Source organism: Rhinolophus sinicus, chromosome 15 (genome assembly GCF_057876585.1).
Source record: "Rhinolophus sinicus isolate RSI-liver-muscle chromosome 15, RSI-T2T, whole genome shotgun sequence".
NCBI lineage: Eukaryota > Metazoa > Chordata > Mammalia > Chiroptera > Rhinolophidae > Rhinolophus > Rhinolophus sinicus.
The window spans coordinates 33304197-33321607 of record NC_142515.1 but is presented as its reverse complement, the minus strand read 5'-3'; the positions used below and the strand labels follow the sequence as shown (position 1 = coordinate 33321607).

Sequence of the window (17411 nt, the reverse complement as noted above, 5' to 3'; positions counted from 1 at the left end):
AAAAGAAAAGGGGGCCACCTGAATTAAGGAAAATCTCTACCTTAGTCTAAGTCATTTTTCATCTTTTACCACAACCATTACCAGTAATTTAATGTTTATACAAGAAATCATTATTATTTACAAAGAGCTTTCACATGCCTTTTCTCATTTTAGCTGAAAGAGCTTGAGAATAAGCAAATATTATTTTATTTTATTTTATTTATTAGTTTCAGGTATACAAAACAATGTAATAGTTAGACATTTATCATTTATATCCCTCACACAGGGATAACCCCCCTCCCCCCATCTACTACCCCTCTTGTCTCACTAGGGAGACCATCTCAGGGATGATGTAGATGCCGGATCACAGCAAATACTATTTTAAAATGCAGCAGCTTTCCCACGACCATTCAGTCAGCAGGTACGAAAGGAAGAATTGGAACCACCACTATGAGTCCTCACTCCAGGCTCTTCTATGGCACAAAATATGATGGCTTCAACTCGAAAAACAGTCTTATTATTTCTTCTTGCACCAGACATATTTTCTTAGTTAACAGGTATAGAAATGGCTTTGCCTCCTGGGTGACACAGACATTGTCATAGGATTAAATGTTTATTTACCAAAGACAACCTACAAGGTAGAAAATCCACACCAAGATAGTTAAGAAACGCATGTATATTTTTCACATACTTGCACTATCCTTTTTTCTTAGTTATAATTGCTGGGCTTTTTTTTTTTTTAACTTGGAAATAACTTCAAGCTCATGGAAAAGTTGTAGAATAACAATAGTACAAAGAATACCGTGTTACCGTGTATTCTTTACCCAGATTCTCCTACTATTAACAGTTAACCCATATACTTATTATTTACCCTCTCTCTACAGACACACACATTCACTCAATTTTTTTTTTCCTGAGCCAGGTAGAGATAAGTTCCATAGGTTATGGCTTTCTACCTCTAAATACTTGAGAATTTATTTCTTAAAAATAGGGATATTCTCACATAGCCATAATGTTGTTATCAATATTAGCAGATTTAATATTCATACAGTACTTTAATCCACCACCACTTTCAGTTAACCCAGTAATACACTTTAGAGCATTTCTTTTCCTACAACTCAGGATCCAGTTAAGGGTTAGGTACTGCATTTAACGGCCATCAATCTGAAACACACGGGATTCCTTTGTCTTTCATTACGCTGACGCTTTAGAAAAATAAAGTCCTCCCCATTTTTTTTATATGAATAAAACATTTCCTTTTGACTTGTCTGACATTTCCTCATGATTCAATTCAGGTCATGCATTATCGGCCAGGAAACTATGGAGATGATGTTTCTTTTTCCAGGTGTCCTGTCTGAAAGCACACAGAGTCCATCTGACCCTCCTCGGCAATGTTAATTTTGATCACCCAGCCAAGGTTTTGTCTAATTTCTCCAATGGAAAATTATTATTTTTTTCCCCTGGCAACCAATAAGTAAGCTGTGGGGAGATACTTTGAGACCATGAAAATATTTTGTCCCTCAGCAAAACTTCCCTCTAGATTTACTATCCATTGGTGATCTTTGCCTGATCTAAAATTTATTGCAATGGCTGCAACATGCTGCCTGTTCCAGCTCCAGCATTCCCTCCAAATTGTCAGTCATTACTCAGCATTGTACATTATTTGTTTGTCTATTTATCTACTTATGCTCAGTATGGATACATGAAGTCCTGCTTTTTCAATCGTTTATCATTTATCACTGGACTTAATTATTTTGGTGCTTAAACCATCTCAGATTTAGCTAGTAGACGCCTCTTTAAGCTGGCTCATTTATCTTTGCAACATGCCCACATCATTTTTTTTACTTTTATTATATTTTTATATTTCCTTACTTTCTGACTTTTTTTTTTTTTTTTTTTAAGTTCTGGGCTCATCTTATACCTACCCTACCTCTGCTCTGGACTCAGCCATTTCTCCAAAAAGCCCTGGTTCCTTTCAGTGGAGAATGGTACTAGAGACCGACATCTAGGATAACACTATTTTAAAGGCATTGTCTGTTTCTATTGATTACTTTTCATTTTAAATATGAGTCACATTTTCCTGTTTCTTTGCATGCTTCTTTTCTGTTATAAGGTAAACAATTAGAAGGTATTCAGTTTGATTCCAATGGCCTCTAAATGACTGGCAGATCCTCTTTATCCTGCCAGGCTTGGTTTTGCAGTTGGTTAAGACAGGTCTATTGCAGTTATGTCCTTGGTCCTACCTAGTGCCTGGCACTTACTCTGCAGTATGGCACTTACTCCTAAGATGTAGTCTTTCTGGTGTCTCAGTGGAACGGCTAAGGTGCTCAGGGAGGTCTCTCCACCCTCACTCAGCCAGCACTCTCTGCATCTCTCAGTACTGCATGATCTCTGGTCTGGCCATTCTCTTCGGAACCTGGTAGCAGCTGCTCTCTGCTACATCTCACCCTGTATGTCTATAAACATCCCAGCTTCTGAGTTCCCTTCACATAACTCTACAGTACCCTGCCAACACATCCTAGCCTCTTGGGCAGCCCTGCCACCCGTGAGACCACCATCCTCCCAGTATGAAGGCAGGAAACGTGCTCGAGCAGAACACCAGAGCCAATGTGGGTCTCACCTCACGTGATTCTCTTCTCTCAAAGATCAGTGTTGGTTGCCTGTTGTCCAGTGACTAATAACAACTGCCTCCTATGTTGCTCAGTTTCCTAGTTTACCACGGGAGGGCAAGTCCAGCACTGGCTCCCTCTTTTCTTCTCTATGCCTTCCACACCACTGAGGCTAGGGAACACCAGACTGCTCTCTTGGAGGGTTAAGAATCAAACACTTTGAGCATATAGTAAGTGTTCTTGATTTAAACATCTCAAGGAAACTCTCTAACAATCTGTTTCTTGGAAATGTGTTTATTTTTATTGCAACGCTGTGGCAAGAGAAATGCTCTCTAGCAATCAGATAATTCCAAACAAAGTGACAGGAAAATGTCTCTATTTCTTCCAGAAAGCTGATACTCACTTCAGATAGCCAGCTGGCTATCACTTTGACACATAATTACATTTATTTCTATTACTCTTCCCCCAAACGTCATAACAAAACACTATCCGAAGTGTATCCAAGGAAATGAAAGTTAGTTGCTAGTCTTCCTTTTTCTTGTTTAGCACATGTACTTAGGGGTAGGGAGAAGACTCCTTTTCATATGAATCTTTTTCTGATGTATTTCCATTTCCACTTCTAACCACTGGTGAGAAAATAATTAGAAAAAAAACAGTCGAAAAGAAAACTTGCAACCCCAGACACAAAGTTAATCAAAAGGAAATTGGCAAACAAGAAGAGTATTTTCATCGCACACTGTGATAAAAGTTTTGCAATCACAGGAAAATGGAGAAGAGGTCTTTCCCTGCAAAAGCCAACAGACTCATGTGCACAGTGCACGTGCACACACACACGTGCAGCGTTCCAAACAGTGTGCCAGGCAGAAACGTGAGACGACCTCTTTACTTTGTGAGCAGGATTTCCCCATATTAGAAATGCACACTGCAGCCCATCTAATTCACTTTCTCAAAGGAAATTAATGTATGGAAGTTACACCTTTCTTTGGTTTTACTTCAAGTCCCCTAGAACCTAAAGGCAAGATCTGATGTAAACATAGGGTCTATTTGCCCCTTGGCGCTCCTCACTGACCAGGCTCTCCCTATCCTATGGGGCTCTTGGATCAGTCTTCTCACAGGTCTCGGTTGAATTCTGTTTCCTCGCGTCAGCATGTGCCTGGTACTCTAATTAAATACGGTTCTTCTGTGGTTCCCCATACCATCAGAGCCCCTGGGCTTGCTAAAACAAGCTTCCAAGATCTGCTCTCTACTCGCCTTTCCATTTCATCTCCCGACATTTTTTGCCTCTTCACTAGTAAAAACCTTGTAGCCATTTCCCTTCAGAAACTCCCTTTCTTCCCTTGACTAACTCACTGAGGCTTGACAACCTCTGGGGAATATTTCCTGATCACTATTCGATCCTGGGTTAGTGCCCCAACCTTATTCTCACAGCAGCTGAGCTCACCTGTATAATAAATACTCGTTTACTGAGCACTTGCGACGTGGCGAGCACTCTGGGCATTTAACATGCATTGTCTCACTGAGTGCTCACTCACGTGAACTCTGAACAGTAGGTGCTGTTATCAGCCCACTCTACAGATGAGCAAATGGGCAGAGAGGCTCAGCAGCTTCACAGTGTCACACAGCTAGTGAGTGGGGGAGCCAAAGAGCTTACAGGCTTTCCATAAATAGCACTCAATATATCTGAGGGGAAAATTAACAGTATAACTGGTGTTTCCAGGTAAAGGCCCGGAATGGGAACAAATGGCGATCCCATGACAACACTAAAAAGGTAAAAATAAGACGCAAAAAACTCATCAGAATTCTTCAGAAGAGGATGTCATAAAGATAATCATAAACTAACATCCACTATGATACCCATCATAAAGACCAAAATATTTCATCCAGATGGGGTGACCAGCAGTTTCAAGAATCCAGGAATACACACGGGCTCAAGCAAAAAAAACTGTTTAAAAGCAATGGGGAGATGGGGAAGCATGTTCTTACTAGAAACAAACAAGAAAATATATACTAGATCATAGATTAAAAGAACCTCTCAGAGGGAAGAATCTGGACTATTTATATAATTAAATCAATTCCATTCTCAAGAAATTCGTATATTGTGCAACCAATAGGATCAATCTTCTATTTGGGGTAGCGTTACTTCCTACACAAATTGAGTAAGTGAGGATTAGTAAATAGGCAAAAATCCACCTAGGCCCTGTATGTCATGATCTAACACGCCCATTTCTGGCCCCAGATTGAGGAGTTGGAGAGCTGAAGAAGGAGGCATGAAAAGGAATGTCAGTGGCCTGCCTTACAAATGCCACACTGATAAGTCTCACGAAGAAAAGTCAGAGAAGATGAATACTTCAGTACAGCATCTCAGTTCATACACGTTACCCTTCTCCACACTGTAGACTAAGAACTAGAGCGAGAACAGACTATGATAAGGGCCTGGCAGGAACATAAACAGCACACATGCTCAGGGGTGACTGTGCTATCTTTAAATCCAACAGCAGGAATTCTTTAACTACAGTATAATGTGTTAATGCACATGGTCCCAACCCAGCCTGAAAAGTCATCCACAAAACACTTGCGTCTGCCACTCTGAAGGGCCATCTTCCCAGGGATTTCACACATGCTGAGGGAAAGAGACGGGCTAAGAACCTGGGCTGAGAAGTCAGACGTGCCTGGCTTTCAACCACAGGTCCTCCAATGTAGCCTTGAAAAAAATTAATCTTTTTCTGTGCTTCAATGTCCTCCCTGAAAGGACTAACAGAGATAATTTATGTAAAAAGCTTCGTTTCAGGATCTGGCACTAAGGACTATACAAATGAAATACTAATAATAATACTAATAACAATAAAAATAAATAATAACACAAGGAATTGCTGCTGCTATTTCACACTAAGACTCAGCCCTGAGCCATATGCAAAAACATCAACAAGTAAACAATATCGGTCTACAGACCAAGAAGAATGCAATCTACAAAATTTGAAATACACTGCGAATTCACTAAAATATCAATAAATACCAACTACTATAACTCAAAAAGTATTATCACCTGTATTTCAAAATGCTTAGAAGTAAAAAAGTCTTCCATTTTAAGAGATAAGAGTAGCTGTTGTGTACTGAGGGCCGACTCTGTTCCTAGTCTTATTTACAACAAGCACTTCACAGGTGTCATTCAATCTTCAAAACCACTCAGAGGTTCGTCAAATGATCCCAATTTTACAGATGAGGATTCTGAGCCTCTCGGGATTAAGGGATGGGCTCCGTCACACTACAGTAACAGCAGAGACTGTTGCTTAACACTGAAAGCCTCACCAGTGAGACAAGCAGGGACATAATCTCAGGGTTACACTGCCACTCCACGAAGCATTTGCTTGGCAGCAATCGGAATTTCATTGAGCAACATTCAATACAGTCCATATCTCATCCACAAGATGTGCATTAAAGAAGCCCAAGTCATTGAAAGGTCATGATATGTCACCCATTAAAGTGACATACTAGTATAAATCTCATTCTATCATCCAGTTTAGTCATAATGTCCATTGGGAACACTGTCAGAAAGGAGTAATCTACAAATAGCCATGGTTATCCAAAAGTGACTAGATTTACAATAAACAAATTGGGTTCTGGAGCTGGGATGCTGGTGAACAGGAAGTAACATCAACGGCACAACACAAAATAAGTGTTCAGGGCGAGTGTGGATAGAGGAGGAAAATGTAAATCAAAAAATCCTCGTCTAATTTTGCTTATAGCAGAGTATCCTTATCACAAACAGCCAATCTATGACTCTCAAATTTTCTTATTCTTGATTTTCTATGTGTCGCCCACCCTTAAGAAAAAAAGAAGGCAGCAAGAACGTCTATATAAATGCTAACACTTGAGTCTGCTGCTCAGACTTCAGAATATGAACTCCACCTCTGAGGGGAGAATCCATGTGTTTGGTCACCACTGTATCCTCAATACAATACATGGCCGGGTGTACTGTGGACTTCCACAAGTAAGGGTGTATGTTCACGCCCAGCACAATTCGGAAATGTAGAGAAGAAAAAGTGTGAAGGGCTGCCCGAGGAAGGGTTACCTACCCCATTCCAGCAGGCCTCAGCACCTAACTGCTCTTTGGAACCTAAGAGTCATAGAAATGCGAGATTACAGGAGATTTTGTTTGCTTGTTTGGAATGAACATATTACACTTTGGAGGCAAAAATTCCGCCCAACCCTTTTGACTATTCAGTTTTGGGAATGAATACATATTATGCTTTGGGGGTGAAAAATGCCTCCCATCTCCTTTTGACTATTCAAAATATTTGCCAATATTTTGAAAGACTTACTGGCCTAAAATATGCCTCCTAATCTGCTATTTCAGAAATATGAATCATTCATGCAAAAAACTCACTGCTAGCATTGTGCTAGATACGACCAACACAAAGAAGAACAAGGCCGGGCCAACTACAGTTTAATAGAGACACAGACCGTAACCAAAGAATTACAATGCCCCACAACTATTGCTTTCGGCAAAGTCAGATCAAGTGCGGGAGGACGCAGAGGAGGGAATGACTGCCCCTACTGCACATTTCAATCCCACATTGTGAAAAACAACCTTTGCAATTTCCTTTTCCAATCCTCATTATCTTCTTTAAAATGAAAAGCAGCCCAGTCATCTATATACTAAATACTTTAAACAGTCCCCTTGCTCCTCAGCCATCATCCCACCCCCATGAGAAACTGTGCATTGCTTTCATGTGGATTAGCTAAATAAAAGTTCTGAAATTCATGATCAGCCACCCTGTAATGCTGGCTGCTAAAACACATATACAACTTAAGTGTTTAAGCTGTGTCAGAATTTTTTGGCCCTACTATATACCCTCCAAAATCACTGGCCTTCTTTATAGCTGATAAAAATTGTATGTCATATTCTGTCCAAAAATCTTAAAGATACAAGCCAAGTGAATGGTTTATCTAAAATCATGATGTCATCATCCGCAGTTTTGCTTTATTAAATTATTTAAGTGCTGTCCATCTCCAAGAGAGATTTAAGGCCACATACAATAAAAGGAACAGTCACAAACATGAAGTCGTGAAACGGAGAAAGACGTCGATTTTCCAACCACCAGATACCGCTGTCGGTGTGCTGGAACATGAAAATGATTTCTCAAGTTCTGATAGCCATAGCCAAAAGGAAAACGGAGCAGACCACATTAATTCTGAACAAAGGAAGAATATAACAGGGATTTTCCCGCTAAGTACTGAGAAACAGTCATCTTTTTTCACAGTGGCTTGTACAATACATGTAGAAGCATCATCAGGTTTCTTACATTTTTACTAAATAAAAGCTATGAGCGTAATATTAAAGTGTGCCTCAGTGAAGGGACTCGGGGAGGCACTGATAATGTAGAAATAAATACCTTTTGTGTACGTCCAGTTTAAAAATACTACATAAGATGACGAAAACCACACATTGGGCGGGAAGGTGTCACGGAGAGGTTGGTCCCCAAAACAAGACCATCCAGGAAAAACTATTCAGATGTGGTCTTTTCAGAAATAACTGAAATAAAAGGTTTTCAGAAATGTCAACAACTATTTCAGTATTCAGAAGGCTATCAACTCATGTGGCTGGAGCAGGTACTGTTTACATGTCAGCTCCCTCACCTACAACCTGCTCTGTCCCTTAATTTATCACTGAGGACCCCCTTATCATCCACCTAACCAGAAGGGGAGGAGCAATCCCAAAGTGTACTCATGGCTTTATTTCATATTTTAAAGGAACGTATACAGGCTGCCTATTTGTGCCTTAGTTTCTTTACTCAAGTTTTTACTTTTCTTAATGGTAACAAGCTCTTCTATCTGTTTGGGCAAGTGCCACACTTTGTATATCTGTTTATCATTATATTGGGTTGGTGCCAAAGTAATTGTGGTTTTTGCAATTATCTTTAACCGTTTAAACTGCAATTACTTTTGCATCAACCTAATAAATTCCTTTATCTTTGTATTCCAAGTGGATCCTATTCATTACAAAAAAACTTCTGGAGCCTTACGATACTACATGTGAGATGTGAATGTGGGCATAGAAGCTGGTGGACATGCTGACCCATCTCCTTTCACAAACTTATTTGCCCTACCCGTTTTTTTGGTTTTTCCCTGTGGAGCCTTCACATAAGAATAGTGACCCATAGAGTCCATTCTGAGAAATGCTGTTGAAAAGTATTTCCTTGAAACAAGATCTAAATTCTTAATGGGCTGATTCACTGATACAGCTCTGTGGCCTCATCTTGGAGAATCAGAAGCCTACCACGAACTAGGCTTTCGGCTGGAAACCTGACTCTTTTGAAAGTCAGCTCTAGCCCCTGAGATGCACTCACATTTCTGATTCAGACACTTTTAGGGCAAAAGAACAAGCCTCGGCTTAGTGGGTATCCCTTAGGCACTCAAGAGACATGAGTATATGATGTTTCAGTAGGAAATTTCCTAGGCAGAATTTCAAACTATGTTCTTAGTGGTAATATATTAGACTTAGTTTTTAATACATTGCTTAACTATATTGCTATCCCTTCTTTCTTTCCACCCTTTAATTGACTCAAGTTTTCCCCCTGCTCACACTCATTCCTTGTAATCAGAACCCTATTTCCTCTGTGCAAATGATCAACCAATTCAAAATATGGTGTGAGGGACTAATAGTTTCTTCGAACTACCAGGGATATTTGGGTTTAAAAATGATTAAATATTGAAATATTTGGATAAAAGATTGACAAAGCACCTTGTAATACATTAGATCACGTTTTTATTTACTGTATTAAACTTTTGTTTTAATTACAAAAATAATTATATGTTTACATTAAACATTGTAAGTGCTAAAACCCTAAGAAAGAATTCCAGGTACTTTAACCTACGACTTAAAGGTAATCCAAGGGAACATTTTGATTAATGCCTTTCCAGACTTGCCCCCATGCCCCGTAGTTTCTTCATTGGAATGTTAACTTTATATATTCTATCTTCGCCTATGTTTCGTCCCACGTCAATATTTTTCTTCAACATCTTTGTCATGGTTACACAATACTTCATTTTATTGATGAAATATAATGTATCCATCCATCACCCTTTGGGGGGGCCGCATGGGTTGCTTCCAATGTTTAGTTTCAAACAGTGCTCACTAAGCATCCTCAGAGCTAAATCTCTGAACACAGCTCTTATCAGTTGGTTAGAAGTTACTTCCAGAAGTAGGCTCACTGAGTCAAAGGATCAACAACACATAGTTTGCTGAGTCACAGGAGACCTTGTAGGGAAAAGGGCCCTGTGAATCATTTCAGTTTGCATTTCTCTCACCCTCTTGTGGCTGAATTTTCCCAGTCTGTTCCTGTTGCCTTTACTGTGAGTTCAATTATTACCTGATTTTCAAGATAGGCAAATCCTGTTGTCTACTGGACATCCTTAGTTCAACAAGCTATCTGGCTTAGCATAACCTCTGAGTCCTTTAAAATAAAATCTGAAGTCACTCTGTCTGTTCGCCCTTCTGTGTTCCTAATTTTTTATCCATCTGTCATTTCTGTGATATTTCTAACTGAATAACTGATATGAGTCACCACATATTCCAGGGCCCTGTACTGACTCAGCTAATACTTACTTCAAACCTTCTTTTCTCCCCACAGTAACTCCCCACGGGCAAAGTATGGTTTGGGAGCTCGGAACAAGTGCCTCCATATTTCAAACCCTCCTACTGCTAAGCATGTTGACACAGCAGCATTTCTCAGAATACATCCAGTGGGATACTATTCTTATGAGAAGACTCACCTGGGACGGTGTCAATGATAAAACATTGGGTTCTCCGCCCCCACTCCCTCTCATAATATAGCAGTTTATTTACTTAGCATCTCCCTGTTTATCTTTGAGGGGCCAAGGTGTCAGTGGGAAATACATGCAGCAGTGTTTGTTAAAATCAGAGTACTTCCTGAGTGGAACAGCAGCAGCAGCTCAGGACTATTTTCTGGGTCATAAGTCTCGTCTACATCGTACCATCAGGAAGGGAGAAGCTGCAAAGCCAAATCCAAGAAGAGCAACAGCTCCAGTGTCAGAGCATTAACTGCCATCCAGGAAGATGGCTTCGACCACTTGTTGATTTTCCCGGCATATAATGAAGCTCATACTGCATCTATTAAACCACACAGGTTTAAAACCTGGACTATGAATTAAATGCCTGGACTACTCTCAAGGAAGCACTAGACAAGATGCAGACAAACCCAAAGAGCTCCAGTGTTTCTCAGGGCCGTGCCATTAGCATTGTGGACAGGACAATTCTTCACTGGGTGGGGCTGTCCCAAAGACTGAGGGACATTTAGTATCCCACACCCTCAGGATGTTAAATGCTAATATACACACCCCTCACCACCATCATTACAACCACAAATGCCCCCACAGGTTTCTAAACAATAGGGCAGGAGTGAGGGGTGGGAGGTGTAATACTACCCCACACTGAGAACCTGTGTTTCTGTTACTTGGTGAGATGGAACTAACATTCAGGAAATGACAGAAAACAATATTAATCTGGATATGGAATTGTGCAGTGCAAGTTGTAAGTACCATAAAGGATCAAAAGAGACCAAGGGAGGCTAACAGCACAGAGCAAGAGATGGAGACCTCTCACCTCTTTCAAGAGTCCAGTCCAGGGTTAACATTTGCTGTGAAATGTTTTCTCATCGACATCCTGGATTTCCCTGCTGTAAGCTGATTACATGAGCTAATACAGTAAAGCATCATCCACGCATTTGGCAATGCCACCTTTTAAAAATACTGTTATTGTTTCTGTCTTCCTGCTCAGGGAAAGTTTTCTCCTTGCATCCTAGGTATACAAGAAGGGCAGGAAAACAGTGAGCGTCTTGGTGAAGGTGAAGGTGAAGGTAAAGGTGAAGGGCACTGTGGGCCTGGCCCTGCTGGGCTGCTCCAGAGAACTAAACCAGAAGTACCGGTCCCCTCACTGCAGGACTGACCCTTACTCGGCACTGAGGAGACCAGAGCCTTGTCTGGTTCCTTCCGTCCCGTGTCAGTCATGGTCAAAGGGCCATTGTTCCCAGAAGACCAGTGTGTTTAAGCCTCTGGAAACAACGCCCCTTGTTGATCTTCTGTGCGCCAGCTGAATAAGGTCACTGACTGTTTTCAGCCTCAGCCACAACCAATATCTTTGCCTTTTATTGTACAGAGGCGGCAGTGGTATGTTTTCTGATGGCATCATGATGCTCAGGTGAGACCGAAAAAGGCAGTGAATGATCCATCTTTTATGGATCCTGTTCAGAATTTACTGATGACGCACGATATTATATGGGTGTGGTTCTCAAACTTCTGGAGCTTATTTAAAACGAAAGTTTCTAGGCCTCAAAAAGTCTGATTTCAGTAAGTTGTGGGGTCAGGAACCTGCAATTTAGCCGCCCCCAGGTGTCTGACACAGGTGATCCATGGATACACGTTGTGAAAGAAAAACTGCCACAGAATGACAGTAATCTAAACAAAAAACTAGCGTCTTCTTCACATTTTCTATTCTAATCTTGAAATGAATTCTTCCCTAGCAAAATAAAACTTAAACATCTGTAAATATAGAAACAAGAAATCCAACTTAATTCTGAAAGAAAAATAGAGCCCTTGTTGTAAGGCTGATATAGATAGGTAAGCCTGCAATTAAAACTCCTATTTATGTCTACAAAGACTTTATATTTTAGTCTCCACATAAGAGTGGCTAATCACAAGATGAGTATTTGTTAAATCAAAGCACATTCAAAGTATACAACCTTGTATTTGGATAAGCTTTGCTTATTTTTTCAATATTTCTTACTTTATCCTCATAAAAGAATATCTTATCTCACCATCTGATTACTTGCATCAGCCTGGTGTGCAAACTAAGGCATAAAGAGTTTACCCAACGTGTCTAAAGATCTGCGGCGAGATTAGAAATGGCAAACAGGTTTCATGTTACTTGCCAATTCAGCTAGACCAGTAGTTCAGAAGCAGCTGCCTAGAGTGCAACACTAAGAAAGCTAGCCTGGTGGGAGGGAGTGGTGATAGATTAGCAATGTCTGACACAAGCACAGGGCAAGAGGAAGGGTGGTATCTCTGCACACAAGACCAGACATGCCACCTCTCCAAGTATTTAGAAGCACTGAAAATATTTCTAAATACTACTACTTGCATTCCTTCACTCAACAAATACAATCAAGTATCTCCTACATGCCAGACACTATGCCAGGTACAAGGGACATAACAACCAAGAGTTAAGTACTACCAAAGGGGTGGCCGTGATGCAATAAGGGGGTCTCTAACCTGACAAAATGGTATTTAAGGGGAGAACTGAAAAAAGAATAAAAAGTAACAAAACGTTAAAAAGGAGGGAGGAAAGTGGAAGCGAATGCTTCCTGTTTCTGAGAAACCGAAACCAAGTCACCATGGCTGGATCACAGAGAGGGAGACAGGAATGGGGAGGGCTGGGCAGGCAACAGCCAGGTCACGTGGGACTTGGAGGTTGTGAGATGTCAACTGAAGATCATGGGAAGTTATGGAAAAACTGGGTGATGTACGTTTGTTTGTTTTCTTGATGGGAGCGGGTATGAATTCCAAGATTTGCATTTCATAAAGAAAATGGAAGAGTCACAGTGAAAAGAGAATGACTGCAGTCACCCAAGTGACCAGACCAGGAAGGGGAGGTAGGGAGAAGTGGGTGGATTTGAGATACTTTTTGGAGGCAGAATCTACAGTGAGTTGGTCTGGGAAAGCATTTAGGGGATGACAGAAAGGGAGAAGACCAAGATGCAGCTCTGATTAAAGTGCTCAGGATAAACTCAAGTGGAAACTCCAAGGTATATTTATAGCTGGACCCACTAGGGTTCGAGACCGTAAGAAACGTTTAAGATTTGAAAAATCTGGAGACTGCAAGCACAGAATATAAGACCAAAAACACTATTCCTATATCTTCTGCTTTCCAACCTAGTTAAATTTTGTAATAGTTATATTACTACACCTATAAAGACTTAATCCAGCAGACATTATCATGTAAGTCTGATTTTCTAAGTTACAGCACTTACTACATTTTTTTACCTCTCATAACAACTTAATTCAAGTGACAAGAAAACTGCTATTGAAAATTTTGTAAAGCTTTTGCACTTTCCTGCCTTGTTAAATATGGCACACCAACATAATTTCATCTTTCTTTAGACATTTAATATCTTACTTTAATTTTACCATTCAGAGACTTATATAATGATCTCAAGCCCCTCCCTGAATGTCTGTGGCTGTGTGAATGGGGAATACCTAGCCTGGCTTGCTAAGTCATCTGTCATACTTTAAGAGCCCAGGGCTATTGTAAATTGCCCTACTTGAGATAAGACCAGGAGGTGGGGCAACGATCATTGAAACTATAACATAAAGATGCTGGCCTCTGGCTGAGCCACCTACTCTGGAGATTTGGGGTGGGGGAAAGGCTTGTTTCAAATTCAATCAAGAGAACCACGGTGGAGCCTCCAAATTCATGACTAGAACCAAACTCTAGGACTCTCATCCACCTAAAAAGGGGACTTTGATTCCTGGAACTGATGTTTTCTTTTCTGATGAAACACCTATCTTAGGACAAGGCACTAAAACTGACAGCTATTTCACTTCAAGAAGAGTTTCTGCTTTTATCCTGCCAACAAGTTTTAATAGGAAAAGCTCAAGATGCTGGCATCCACAGATGCAAGAGTCTGTGTGTCTCATACCTGTGCCTAAAATCACTGTGGCGAAAACTGTTATTTATTTTTTGTTCTTAAAATCTTCCCAAGGCCACCACTACTAACACCAGATTCTCAAGGCACAAGTGTGCCTTGAGACCCCACCCTATACCTTCCACTTTTTATTTTTCAAAGACTTGTGCGGCATACAAGAGAAGTATGTAAACAAAATTTCCAGGTTCTGTGTGTCTTAAAATGGCCGGAAGTACATTTATTATTCTCCTTAATATTATTTTTAAAAGTTCAAAAAGATCTGACGCACATATGTATTTACTTACGAATCACTGTTTTGAAGTGATGCCATTCATTGAATTCTTAGACATCTGTTTAGGAACAGATTATGAGATACCAAAAAGATTGAACTAAAGAAGAAAAAACAGAATTTCTCTGACACCACCAATCTGGGTTTAGAGCAGAAAATATGCACATGCATACTTGTTCATTAAAAAAAAAAAAGAAGTCAAGGGAGTGAGAATTTATGAATAACATGAGTCAAAGTAAAAGCAAAGTGCCATAAAGAAAATTTTGTGAAAAAATAGAAAAGCTACATATGTAAATATAGAAAACATGGAAAACTATATATCATATATGCATATTATGTATAATATGTATAAGTATATGTTACATCATATAGTATATATAAAATATAAATTATCTATAAATGATATACATATAACAATGATATATATTATTCAGAAAGTCCCAGTTTTTCTTTGTTAGTTGGTTTTTATTTTTCAGCAACCATTCATGCAATTTTTTTTGGTTATTATAATGTAATGACAATTGCAAAAGGAAAATTTTTTCAAATATCCCAGCTTTTATTGTTTTTAAACATAAAACTTACCTGCTTTTCAGACCAAAGGAAGCCATCATTGCTAGATTTGGAACCACTTCCCTGACACATACAGTCCTATATGACCACTATCCGGCCAATTTTAACACGTGACATTAGGCAACCACGTCGGGTCTGCCACAATCCAGACAGCACTGGTGAGTATCATGAGCTACCAAACTATCTTGGAGAAAAAGGCTGACTCTCTGCAGAGCAGTGGATATTTTAAGACAAACTTAGATTTTCCATTACAGTATGCTCAGCTGGAAAAACTGACTCTGTAGCAAGGCTGGCAATTTGACTTACAAGTGACACTAAAGTCTGAGGCTGATTTTCACCTCTCTGGAACCATGGGAGGGAAAAAGGACAGCAGGGACGTGAGGCAGTGCATTTTAGCACATCTGCACACAGGCCTGGGACTGGCCCTCACTCATTATTTTAAAAAGCCAAGGTGAATAAATATATGTATATCTAGTTGTAAAAAAGTATGAAGTATTAGAACAAAAGGGTTTGTGGTGAAAAACAAATCTGCAAGTACAGCAGAAAACAGCTCCACTGACTCTAGTGGGGAAAGGAGTTTCTGTACGGCTGGTGACCAGCATTCAGGTGAACCCCTGAAACAAAGTGTTGCTGATGTTCTACTTACAGAGGAGGAAGTTTTGAGGACAAAACAACTAAGCATGGAGCAGTCAAGTCGCTTCAGCAGAAGTACCGTCTTTCCCCGAAAATAAGACCTAGCCAGACCATCAGCTCTAATGCGTCTTTTGGAGAAAAAAATTAATATAAGACCCGGCCTTATTTTACTATAAGACCGGGTATAATATAATATAATATAATATAATATAATATAATATAATATAATATAATATAATACCAGGTCTTATTTTACTATACGACTGGGTATAATATAATTAATATAATATAATATAATACGATACCAGGTCTTATATTAATTTTTGTTCCAAAAGACACATTAGAGCTGATGGTCCAACTAGGTCTTATTTTCGGGGAAACACGATAGGTAGTAACTATTGACTCCCAAAAACCCAAAATAGTCTGCATGTTGAAACCAAAAATGCGGCTTAGTTTGGCCTGATGACCATTCTTGTGAGTGAACTTTACAGGTAGTTTTTAATCCAAAACATTTTTTTACTTGACTTAATTCCAAACGTCTTTTAGCTTTAAACAATATAAAACAAAAACAGAAAAAATTCAAACCCTCATTCACTCAAGTGACAGAAAATTGACCACTGCAGGAGCCATTTAAAGAATGTAGTTACACAGCCTTCAAAGGCAATCCCAGGGGAGGCATTCCCGAACTATCCTGTATGGGCTGCTCTACCAAAATCAGTACTTATTTGCCATAAGAGACCATTCTGAGGAAGAAAATACTCTGTTGGATATGGAGGTTCTGATACATTTATTTCTCAAATGTCTGCGATACTTACATATGCTGATACAACCTGTAGGAATATAACACCAACAATATCAGGCAGGGGTGTCTAAAATGCTTTATGAGTTAACCCACTAATCCATGCAACAACTCTGAGATAGTTACTTTTATTGTCTCTATTTCACAGGCAAGGAAACTGAAGCACAGAAAAGTGAAGTAAGTGCCCCCGTCACACAGGGAGGCGCAGAGGAGATGAACCAGAGCACAAACACCATCACCAACACAGGAACCCAGAGCTCTAAATAAAGGAATCCTACACCTATATATCTCAATGCTCTATTAACCATGACACACCTCACTTCAGGGAAGGAAAGCAAGCTTACGGGCCTTCTTCACTTCATTTGCATGGGTTTCTACCTATAAGATAGATTTTCAGCTGCAACTAACATTCAGTATTTGCTCACATTCAGTATTTTCCTTAATAGAAAATTTAAATCAAAAGCTTTTGCTGCAAATCTAAGACAGACAATGAATGTATCTATCAGGTCTAACTGCAAAGCTCAAGAGAAATAAAACTGAAATAGATCCTTTCCCTAACAATCAACTAAAATGCCACCTTGCAGTTTTAGAAGGTGAAAGATTTTGAAGATGTGAAATGAACAGGGGAAAACAGGAAGTTGCACAGAGTCCAGGCTGATGCTAGGAGTGCTTGCAGCCCACAGCCTCTTGTTCTATAAGCTCAGTCTAAATGTCACAAACCCCAGGGATCAGGATGCACTACAAACACCCCTTTTCACTTGCCCCCAAAAGAAACGTGAAACATGTGCCATTTATTCCATTGATAAGTTCAATCTACTGAAATTATCTTCAAC

General features: G+C 39.8%; 1 protein-coding gene across 11 annotated transcripts in view; it reads right to left on the bottom strand.

The window, feature by feature from the left end:
- SGMS1 (sphingomyelin synthase 1) overlaps nucleotides 1-17411 on the bottom strand; it is a 253582-nt gene that overhangs the window by 168716 nt on the left and 67455 nt on the right. The window lies entirely within an intron of this gene.